At 36.2% G+C, this 12,648-nt stretch overlaps 1 long non-coding RNA gene across 1 annotated transcript; it reads left to right on the forward strand.

Annotated features, from left to right (window-relative positions):
- The first annotated feature begins 11,597 nt into the window (after nt 1–11,597).
- LOC141658800 (uncharacterized) lies at nt 11,598–12,278 on the forward strand. Its single transcript, XR_012549436.1, has 2 exons — nt 11,598–11,675; nt 11,780–12,278. It is a non-coding gene; the product is annotated as an uncharacterized LOC141658800 (long non-coding RNA).
- Nucleotides 12,279–12,648: the final 370 nt, after the last annotated feature.

Raw genomic sequence — 12,648 nt, forward strand, 5'->3', positions numbered from 1 at the left:
GTCGATATGAATTTGGGTCTTGGAATCATTTATCATAGTTGGGTAGAGGTCACTATGTAAATGCTTTACTTGTTGTTTACAAGTATTAATAAAACGATAAATGTTAAGTTTTCCACTATTCCGTTTTTATATTGTTCTATTTCTTTACCACAATTCATATACGATATCATTTCGATTTTGTCTCAAATCTCCGTTAAAACATCGTAACTAAAGACAGAAATTTGAATTTGCTTCTAAAACTTCATATGAACCATTGCTAAGGATCTCTTGTAAAGAGTATAGATTAAAGTTATTCATTATCAAACAGGTTTTTGATTCTTGACTAACACATCTACTTACAATGGATTGTTATTCATATACTTAATTGAATTAAGTACCTTGAAGCGATAAATTATTTTGGTAATTAGTTTTGTCAGAATTCGTAATTGACCAAAATAACGCAACCACTTCAATGAAAGTTTTAAGACTAAAACGATTGAATTGAAGAGTAATATTTATAAAATTCACCTTTGCTTCTCTAAGTAAAGACTCATTGAAATGAGTGGGAGCATTCTCTTAAACCGTTAAGATGAGGACGAGGTTAAAGAAGTAAAATTAGAATGGAATTGATACAAGGTTATGTTAAAGGTAAAGTTGTTGAGAATGACGATACTAAACCTATCAAATCCCGACCGATAAAGTTTCCATTGTCTTAAATGTTGGACACGAGAAAGGAAACTACCCCAAATTATTGAAGAATCAACAAGTTAGTTGTGGGACATCTAATGAGACCTTCTTCTTTAAATGTTTATTTGATTAAACATGAATTTTGCTAGTACTACTTCGTCAATATTAGAAACCGGTGGTGGTTTACATCGTTGTACTTGATACATAGAATGATTGGAATATGACGACTAGCATCACTGATGTCGAGAGATAGCGTCATTGTGTACTCAATCTAGTTTTCGGGTTTGGAGTTGTATTTAATCGTGACTATTAAGTACATAAACTCTAAACAAGAATACATACTTGTTAAGATACAAAAGAGGTTTCACTTTTGTGACCCTTTACACCACGATTTGATATATGGCTAGCCCATTATCAAGGTGATAATATTCTAAACCAAACTAGAACGATATATCATGAAGATGATGCAAGACTCAAATTGGTAACCCAAGATTAAACCTTAAAATTTTGGAATGATGAACGCAAAGAGTTAACGAGTACTCTTGAAACCATTAGATTGTTAATGGTATATGCGTATCTTGTATTCAAAGCAAGATGTCTCGTGCCTTTTGGTTGAAAAGGAGATCGAGGTTATAAATCATTGATCCATAATAAGTTGATCATTCTCTTTTACCAACGATTTAAGTTGACGCTGATGTGTTAATTTAAAAAGGTAAATAGAAAAATCTGTAAAGAAGTTTAAAGAGTTAAAGAAATCACGATTTAGTCGTGATGGGATTATCAAAGTGAAGACTTTGATATAAGCCAATGGAAATGTGATCTAATATCACAAGTTAATCTCTCTTAGCACGCATTATGAAATAATGTGTGATTGGATAAGAAATCAAACGCTATTCGATATGGTTTGGACTTCAATCAAGTTACTTTGAGTTACTTGATCCTTTTGGGGATTTTATCTTTTTGTCTAAATTATTTTTCCACTAAATCGAATCATATGAGATATGAAATGGTAAGGGTACCATGTTTGTAAGTTTTCACAAGAAACTAATGCTCATTTTTCCCTTTTCAATTATCACGAGTACGACGGGTTTGTGGCTCGTGAAGCTGTGTTTCTAAAATACAAGTTTATTTCTAGAAGACAGAGTGGGAGAAATTATTCAAAAGCCACAAGAATGTTATGTCGCAAGAAACTGGTCTTTCTTGGCTACATGAGACGTTTTGTGTAAGACATTGTTTCTTCAAAACCTAGGAGGTTAAATTCATCACTTGTTAAAAATGATGAATTCATGTTACTTTTTAAGAAAGTAAAGAGCTTATAACTTACAAAAGAAATTGTTTGATTCAAGTTGATTACTTCTAGAAAGTAATGAACATATGACTTACATAAGAGTGTTTAAGTCACAACTCAATATAAGGCTTAGAGCCATGAAAATCCGAAACATAAGGGCTTGATTAGTGACAAAGGGTTTTGCACTAATAAAGAGATATTTCAAAGCAAGATTGGTTGCAAAGGGTTTTGCACTAATTGAAATGATTAAGTCTATTTGGATCTTCTTAGAGATTGTGTTTCATTATGAGGATATGCATACAGCAAGTGAATCTAAAACCCACTTCTTTAATAGAAGCAATGTATTCAATACATGTCATGAGTTTTATAGATTCTTGCAATCCTAAGATAATGTGAAACTTAAGAGAGAATCTTAAGTAGGACATCAATGAGTTGGAATCAACATTTTGATCATGTGATAAAACATTTCTCGATAAGTCGAGAAGTTGTGTTTATAAATGGAGTTTAGTGGGAGTTACGGAATTTTTAATTAGTCCGATATGTGAATGACATATTGATCATTGAGAATGATTTAAGACTTTTGGAGTATTATAATACATCTTGAATATCCGGATTTATGAAGATAAATCCACATGATATTAGCGTCAGTAAGAAGTCTTATGTTGATAAGATTCATGACTAGTTCAATTAAATTGAACATATTTGATTGATTTCATTTGCTTCCGCTGCAGAATCAATTAAAAAGAAATGATGTATAACACTTCATATGCTTTGAGTATGATGAATTGTTTTCAAAAATCGAATTTAAGTAATCTTTACCAAGTAAGCTATAAAGATTACCCTTAAGTGCATGCAGAAGCATTAAGGAAGTAAAGCAAAGTGTTTATGATGCAATTTTGTGTAAGGGTGTTACACAAGTGACAATGGACAATTGAGATTGCGCATGGTTTCCGACAAAACCATAATCAAAACACATCAGGATGGTTAAGATACCATTGTGGCAATGTTAATTAAGAAGTAGATTTTCTAGAATCGTTCTAGGCAATAAAGAACAATAAGAAATGTTTACAACGGAAATTGAGTACACTTGCAATCATGAGATGTGCAAGAGGATGAGTCCCGGACACTGTGAAAACAGTGGGAGCTATTCTTAGGCTAGAGGACCTATGTCTTGATTGGATCTCGACACGTACTCAGAAAGTTTTTGTGATGCAAATGTATACATTACAGAGGAAAACGAGTATGTAGTAAGGTTGAGTAAGGTACAAGAAGTTGATAAAACCTACTAACCAAAGCCTTCTCATAGGCTTAACATGATGAGTCATGTCATTTCAATTAAATTGAGATGAATAACTACATAAAAGATCAAATTAGATTATAGAATATGAAGTAGTAATCAAGCATTGACTATTCATATGTGATAATCGCATTTGTCATTTGAGTTTTACTCTAAAACTCTTCTTTTATACTTTGTTACATCCAAACGGGTTGTAGAGACAACATTGAACCCCGTTACAGTGAACACGGATTAGCATTGTATTCGCCCATAGTCACTTGTATGAGGTGACGTCTCGAAGTGACTAGAGTGTGATGCGATTGATGGCAAGTTCAAGTGCCATAGAGTCATGTGAGATGACTAGTCGATCACATAGGCAGACTGTTAGGAACACTTTGTCGGGCAGTGACCGCTTATAAAGTTCTGGCAAATTTATAAAGCCTGGTCGTGGCGAGAGCTACTATAGTATTCTAATGAGTCGATTCTTTGACTAAAGACTATTCGCCTAAGATGGCACAGTTTCAGATTAACTTTGATTTGTGTTACTACGACTTTCGTAAATGGGGTCAAATGGGCATATTTTGGGTTATGATGGCTATGGCTAGTCGAAGGGAATAAGTGCGATAGGAATTGTCCACCCCCTTGTCAGGGTTAAAACAATATCTCAGGGCCACTCGAGGAGTAATGAACTGGAAATGCGTGGCCACGCTCGGAAGGTATCCATGGTGGATAAATTCCGGTCAATCAGTTATTCTCCAGATCGAGGAAACCACTCTCGATATGATCACTTGCAAGTACGACCCGAAAGACACCTTGCATTGAGTGGGAGATAGTAATAGGACAAGAGAATTGGTGACGCACACTTGTCGAGGACAAGTGGGAGATTGTTGGGAAATGTGTCCTCAACAATAGTGCGATCACATGATTTAAATATCATTATTAAATCTCATGCCAAGAATACGGAAGGGATGATACATTACATATATAGTCAACTGGTCCACACATATCGGTAATGATTGGCTGGCTAGAGTTTGACATTACTGTCGTGCGACGGTGGTGATCAGTTGATCCCTTGAGGTCACACCTAAAGGACGATTCCCTTAATTGAAAAGGTTAATTAGTTGTATACCGATACAGATTAATTAATTCCTTAAAATTGAACAATTCAATTTGTGAGAAAGAGAATATTGATATCTTATTGTAATGGGATTAAATAAGATTTATTTTAGTAATAAAATGCTTTGTTGCTAAAATTATTTATTGTTTGAGAAACAATAAAGATAAGAATGAATGGTTAATTATAATTACAAGAAGTTGTGAATTATAACTATATGACCCATTTTATTTATATGTGATCAAGTATCACTAGTCAATTTGTTGTATGTAATTTAATTAATTCATGAAATGATATTTATGTGATAAATATGCATTAAATTAATTAATAACATGTTTCTCATAACATGTGACATATTGTGTGACAAGTAACAAATTGACAAAATAAAATGGTAGTCCATTTTACATATGGACCGAAATATTGTAGGTAGTGGAGGATGATGGGTGTATTATTTTAATGCCTAAAATTATTATAATCATACCAATTATTACATAGCCTTACACCTACAATATTGATAAGACAAAAAGGTAAAAAGCAAAGACCATGCATTGGTCTTTTAGGACTCCTCCAACCGGTTTTTGGAGGGTTAGTAGAGAATTTTTATTCTCTAATTTTACCATCATTCATTCTAATTTTTCACATGCAAAATGTTCATGTATAATTTCCTTTGTTCTCTCTCTTCCATCTTCATCAAAAAGGATGAGATTTTAATCTAAATTGTTCAAAAGATTACTAAAATTATCAAAGTAATATATGAGTATTAGTAATCAAATTTAAGGTAAACCACAATATAAACATCTAGTACATGTTAGTTTGTGGGATTAAGGGATAGTTTTGGGTGCAACTAATTGGAGGGCTTCTAATTTGAAGTCAAGAATGTTCATCCATTAATGGAAAGCTCAAGAACTAACAAGAAGGAGATCTTGTTAGTGCCCAATATGACCGAAATTATTATGGTGAGAAAATGTTTTCTTATCTTCTTTTATTAATGTTTGCATGCATAAAATCCATATTTAATTTTATGACAAATTAAATCATAACATATATGAATATGTTAGTATATAGATCTACATTTCCTTCAGATAGAACTTTTTGTAGAAAGCTAGAGCCAACTTCTTCCAAGAATCAATTCCGAGAGTAGCCTTATCAAGGCCTTTCAACCATTGTTTCGCGGTGCCAATTAGAGAAAAAGGAAATAAGACACATCGAATTTGGTCTTGAGTTACACCGGTTTGAGAAATCGCATTACAATAGTCACAAAAGGTTTCCATATGAGAATGAGGGTCTTCACTAAGCATCCCCCCAAATTGGCTTCTTTCGACTAATTGGATAAATGCGGATTTGGCAATAAAATTTCCGGTTAGATGTTGTGGTGTGGGAGTACCATTGGGTAGGTTCTCCTCGGTGGGTACGGAATGTGATGAAAATTGAGGCATTGTGGGTTGATTTTGAGTTGTATTTTGTGTTGGGTTCTCCTCACCTTCTCTTGCAAAAGGGTTGATGAACTCAATAGTTGGATGGATATCTACAACCTCACCAATACCTCTCAAATTTCTCCTAGCAAGTCTTCTATTGGTTATCAAAGTTCTTTCAATTTCACGATCAAAAGGTAACAAATCATCTAGTGACCTTCTAGACATGCAAAATATCAAACAACTTGAAAACAATTAGAACAAACCTTGAGGAGTTTTACTTCCCCAAGGCAAAGAAAGACACAACTAATAACAATATAAGAAATCTAAATCAAGTTAACACCGTCCCCGGCAACGGCGCCATTTTTGGTCGGGACTACGTCTTTTCGGTAACTTGTCGTTAGGAGCACCTAGACCAAAACACAATTTATAACTTCACAAACAACTCTACAATTAGTAAAGAGGCAAGTAAAGGTCGGATCCCAAGGGACGGGAATTGAGATTTGATTCTATTGCAACTAGCGGTGTCTTAGGGGTGTCACAATTGGGGTTGATGTAGAAGGTCACTAAACTAAATAGCAATGAAAGTAAACAAGCAAGATGAATTAAAAGGGTTGTAAACAATTGATAAAAAGCACTAGGGTGTCATGGAGTCATAGGGGAATTATGGGAATTGATCATACAAACATGTTCTCAAATTATAAGCAAGCAATTATTGTTGTGATGGATTGAGTTGGGTTATATCTTACAATCCTAGGAAAGTTTGGGTCCCAGAGCCGAATCGATTAGATTGTACAACACCTACAAGTCGACTTAGTCTTCCCTACTCAACAACATGCATGGTCTAATGAGACTCGAGTTGGTTTATGTCTTACAAGTCTCATTGAAAAGATAGGTGATGGGTAAAAAATGCAAGGATTCATAGGCTCGCATTTCATCAAACATAACATGTGAATGAGTTGAGATCAAAACAAGCAAGCAAATAAACCATGAAAGCATATTAATTTAAGCATGAATCATTCCCCATGTTGGTTTCCCCTAATTACCCATTAACCCTAGCTAGGTGACTACTCACTCATTATCATGTTGAACATGCTAGCAAGGTTGTCAATCATACTAACAAAGTGAAACATGATGAATAAATGAAAGTAATTAACAATAATTAAAAAGGGATTAAGAGAATTATACCTACTAATGATTCCAATAATAAAGCAAAGAATAATAGAAGAAACTTGATGCTTAGTTGAGAGGTTGTCAATCTCCCAATAATAACCCAAATAATCTTCAATTACCCAAAATAAAGGATGAACAAACGAGAGATTAAGGAAATAAAACTTGTATTAAAACTTGATTAATTGTTGATTACAAAACTAAAGAGAGATTTGATTGATATTAACTACACTAAAGATTGCGAAGAAGAACATGCTCTTCCAATTAGACTAATGGGGTATTTATAGTGGGGATTAGGTGTAGGAATTAGGGTTAACTAAGGGCTTAAATGACGATTAAGTCCCTACTTAAGGAAACGCCGGTATTTTTAGAAGGATGGGCATCTTTCTTGAAGCTTGAAGAAACGAAGTTGTGCTGCCTTGGAATCCGTGCGTCTTAGGCACAGGACGGGCGGATTCGGTGGTCTGGGCTCGGGCGTCTTCTGGTTGCTGCTGCCCGGGCGTCTTGTAAGGAAGACGCACGGATTGTGGGTTGGTGGACGGGCGTCTTCTTGGGAAGACGGGCGGATTGTCATGCAGCGTGCTTTCTTCTTCTTTTCTTCCCTTTTCTTCATAAAATCCTTGGGGATTTCCTCGGGGATGCATGGATCTTTTTTCATTATTGCCCATCTACTATAGTATGTACAAAGGCCTTCTAATATTGTCTCTCCTTGATGCTTGGTCATTGAATTCAATCAATTTAGTCTCATTTTGCTATGAAAATGCAAGGTTTGCACTCCTTTCCTACCAAGGACACAAAACCTCAAAGAATATGCAAAACAAAGAACTAAAGACAATAAATGACCCAAATATGCACTAAAAAGCATGGGAACAAGGCTAATTCGGGGACTAAATATGCTCTAATTATGGTCACATCATTGGCTCCTTAGCAATCCGCGGGAATCGTGTTGGGGATGGAAGGATCTTTTCATCATTGCCCATTTCACTTCACTTATTTGCTTAGGCCTCTTGTGTTAGTCTTATCTTGATGCTTGGTCATTAGATGCAATCCATTTAGCTCCATTTTGCCTCATAAATGCAAGGTTAGCGATCCTCATCTACCAAGGACACAAAACCTCAAACACTACAAGAAAAACTAAAACAGGCGACCGAAAAGTGGCGACTGATCTATTTAGTCGCCAAATTGGCGACTGATTTTCAAATTGGCGACTGAAATCAGTCGCCAATTTGGCGACTGTCTTTTTTTAAAAGGGAATAAAGCTTGGCGACCGAGAATTAAAATATGGCGACTGATTTATTTGTAGTCGCCAAATTGGCGACTGAAACTCAGTCGCCAAAATGGATTTCAGTCGCCAATTTTCTTAGTAGAAACCAGGCTGTCACTTTTTAAAAAAGGAATCTATTTGGCGACCGTGTTTTGAAAATTGGCGACTGATGTAGGAGTAGTCGCCAAATTTGGCGACTGAAAGGCAGTCGCCAAATTGCTTTTCAGTCGCCAAATTTTTTTATAGAAAACAGAAGACCTCTCTCCTGCTTTACTCTTTCGAAACAAAAAAAAAAAAAAGAAGAGAGGAAAGCAGCGGGCGAAACAGGCGACGACAACAACCACACAACCACACCACCACTTCCACCACTTCCACCACCGTGACCACCGTTCTCATTGCCTCCATCACTCTCTTTAATTAGGTTAGTTTTTTTTTGTTTAATTTCAGTTTAATTTGTTTAATTTGTTAGATTAATTTGTAGTTAGTTTGATTAATTTGTGGTTAGTTTGTTAGATTTATTTGTAGTTAGTATGTTAGATTAATTTGTAGTTAGATTTAGTTTAATTTGTGTTTGAATTAAAAGGGAATGATTAAGGGGGTTTGTGTTTAGGTTTAGGGTTATGGGTGGGGGTGGAGGTCGGCCGTGGGTGGTGGCGGTGGGGGAAGGGTGGCCGTGGGTGGTGGCGGTGGGGGAAGGGTGGCGGTGGGTGGTGGCGGTGGGGGAAGGGAATTATTGTTATTATTATTAGTATTAGTATTAGTATTATTATTAGTATTTGTATTATTATTATTATTGTTATTATTATTATTATTATTATTATTATTATTACTAATTAAACTGCCTTATTATTATTAATGTTAAGCTAAGTGAAACCGTCCTTTGCATTAATGGAATTAGCTAAGTGGAACCGTCTTTTGGATTAAGAGAAATTATCTATTAGCTAAGTAGAACCTTCTTTAGGACTTGATTTTGATAAATTTAGTTTGATAATTCATGTTATTGATGAATTGAGGTAGAATAACCTTGTTATTTTTGTTTTTCTTTTCTCTTTTCAGGGTTGTCACCGTGTTTGCTAGGCACCACCGTCTGCGATAGCTTGTTGCTTCTTGTTTTCTTTTCATTTTTGCTTTTACTTGATTAGGTAACCTCCTCTTACCAGTTACTTTTTAAATTTACTAATTTTAGTTCAAATTATGTTACGGACTTTAGGATAGAAGCCTTTACTATGTGGTTGAATTGGGCTATTGATTGACTTAATTAATTTAGTACTTGATTGTGTTGTTGTTTGATTTGATGTTGACTTAGTACCCGTTCAAGAATTACTCATTAGGAGTAATTCTTGAATAGTCCCCATTTTGGGACTGTCTTTGTACGTTTCAAGTCATTTAGGTAGTAAACACGTACTTGTGATTTATTAATGAGGAATGAGTTTGGTTTTTGGTCCTTTAAAAATGGTAAGAACGTGGAATCGATACTCGGTTAATGGGTTAAATTTTCAAACATTCAACCACGGTAAAGGTAAGGCTAGGTGCAATTGGGGGGTTACTATTTCTTCTCTTGATGACAACGAATACTATGGTATAGTTGAAGATATCTTTGAAATTAGTTATAGTGGACGTGGCCAGAGCTTATAAAACTGTCTTATTCAAGGTTGACTGGAAGGATAATTCTCAGTGGGTGGAATGAGAGTACATGAACAATACAAGCTTGTAGAAGTGAATCGTACTAGAACATACTCTAAGTATGATCCATTTATACTTGCACATCAGGCTCATCAAGTGTATTTTGCTACTTATCCAAGCACAACAAATGATAGAAATCAAAATGCGTGGTGTGCAATCTTTAAGACAAAGGCACGGTCACAAGTTGATACAACTTTTTTCCAAGAAGAAAACGTTTCAAATGAAACGCTTTTGTCTCCACCCGATGAAATCAACTATGAACATGAGAATAAAGATGGTGAAGACATGGAAGAGGAAGAATTTTATGATGTGGAAGAGAGACTGCCGGGGGAGGATGAGGCGGAGGAGGAGGAGGAGAGAAGGGAAGAAGAGGAGGAGAGGAGGGGGGAAGATGAGGTGAGGAGGAGAAGGGAGGAGGAGAAAAGGAGGAAGGACGAGGGGTTTGGAGATGAAGATGATTATGATGATGATGATGATGATGATGATGACGATGAGGAAGAGGATGAGGTTGAGGACGAGGGGTTTGAAGATGAAGATGATTAAATTGGTATAATTTTGTATTCCTCAAGAGTAAATAATTAAAATTTAGAAGTTCGTATAATTTTCATTTATCATTATTTGTGTTAATTTTTATTTGTATTACTTTGCGGATGGCCGGAGCGGTCGAGGTAGGAAGCGTGGAGGCGGCTCGGGAGGAGGACAGAGTACGCGTCCGGAGCATGAGGAGGAGTTTGTGCGGGAGGATCGATGCGGACAGACGACGGTGACGGTGAGGAGACCGCGCTACCGACGAGACACCACGGGTGCCGATACGGTACACTTCGGATAATAAGATAATTCTTGAGCCGGCGGGATTATGGTAAGTTTTATTCTTTATTAGTCTACTATTTTTTTTTTTTTTTTTTTTTTTTTTTTTTTAAATAATAATTGTTTGTAATTTTACATGTTCAAAATAAATGCAGGTTTATGGACGATTCCGTGGTACGAGGTGTCACGAAAAGCACGAAGACTAATTTCGTGGGTCCAATTCCTACATCGTGGACACAAGCTTCTCCCCGCACAAAGAGATGCGTGGTTCAATAACTTTCGGGTATATATTTTCCGTATTTCTTTGTTTTAATAACCAAGGTTATACTCTTATAAATACTAATATGAAATTTTGTCGCTTTTTTTTTGTAGCAAGCATATGCTTGGTCACCGTCTCAAGAACGGAATGTCCGTATCAGTGCACGAGGAAGTCGGTACTCGACGATATCGGGACGTGATTTGGAAGGTAGTTAGGCGCCCAAAGGAACCAGAGCACATGAAAGGTATTTAATTAACTTGTTTTGTTATTTGTATTAATTAGTATATACTCTCTTATATTATAAATAATATCAGTAACTTATTAGTTATGATTTCATATGTGTAATTGTAGGTGACAAGTATGAAGGCTTAATAAAGCATACCAAAAGTGAAGCTTTTCGAAGAAGTCTAAGCAAGCATCCCTCAACAAAAGAGGAGGAAAGGAAGACGCCGTGAACGAGCCTACTCATTACGCGGTTCACGATCGTTACGGAATCGTATGTTGGGGGTAAGTTTGTCTATTATTTCACACTTTTTTTTTGTTTTCAATGCAACATGTTTATTTTATGTTAGATTTTTTGTTGATTTTCTAACATGTATGTTTTTTTTTTTTCATTCGAGAGGAAAGAAGAAGTCACAAATGATTGCGACGGTGCAGGCTGTTTTCGGACACGCATTCCAGGGTTGACCACAAAGGGGTTAGAACTTGGACTAAGCCAAAAGACAAGCAATTATATGTAAGTTTCCGTAACACTTAATTTTTGTTAATTTACTCTCTTTTAAAATGTCGTATATAAGGTGGTTACCATATTAACTTACAACCATTTGTTTAATATTGTAGGAAGCATTTGAACAAGAAAAAGCCGCCAATCCAGAAACTCCGGATAATGACATATGGTATAAGTTGGTGGATGGCTTCAAGAAAGGGCACGTGTATGGTACCGGAAGTTCAACACCGGCTTTCTATGAGAAAACGCGTAGGAGATCGACTTCAACAATTCCCAGCAACACGTATCAACCGGGAATTATTAGTCAACTTCAAGGTCAAATAAAAGAGCGTGATGAACGTGATGCCAAACGTGATGAAGAATTGCGCCAAATGAAGGAAAGAATGGCAATGTTTGAGACTTGGTGGCAAGGTTGTAACCCCGGACCTAGACCCAACTACGATCCAAATGATCCGCATGGTCCACAAGGGGGGAGTGGAGCCGGTGTTGGCTTCCAAGTATGATGATTTTAGCATGTAAGCTTGTAAAACTTGAACACTTTAGACTTGAACATTTAGAATAGCTTAGCTTGTAAAACTTTCATTTTCAATATATGAAATGAAGTTTGAGAAATTGGGAGGTGTTGGGTTGAAATGTATGGTGTTGTGTGTTGAAATTTGGGATGTATGGTGTTGTGGAACATCGGTTTGTATGCAGGTTGTAAATATTTGGCTAGCAATGAAAACGAAAAAAACTACCAAAACTTACAGTAGCTTTGGCGACTGATTTGTGTTTTGGCGACTGAAAGGCAGTCGCCAAATTGGCGACTGATTGACAAGGTAGTCGCCAAATTGGCGACTGATTGACAAAGTAGTCGCCAATTTGGCGACTGATTTGTAGTCGCCAAAACCAAATTAGTCGCCAAATTTGGTCAGCCAAACTGGCTACGTCACCCAAAAAGGCGATCGCAAAAAGCATTTGGCGACGCTAATCCATCGCCAAT

This window comes from Silene latifolia, chromosome 6 (assembly GCF_048544455.1).
Source record: "Silene latifolia isolate original U9 population chromosome 6, ASM4854445v1, whole genome shotgun sequence".
NCBI classification, from domain to species: domain Eukaryota; kingdom Viridiplantae; phylum Streptophyta; class Magnoliopsida; order Caryophyllales; family Caryophyllaceae; genus Silene; species Silene latifolia.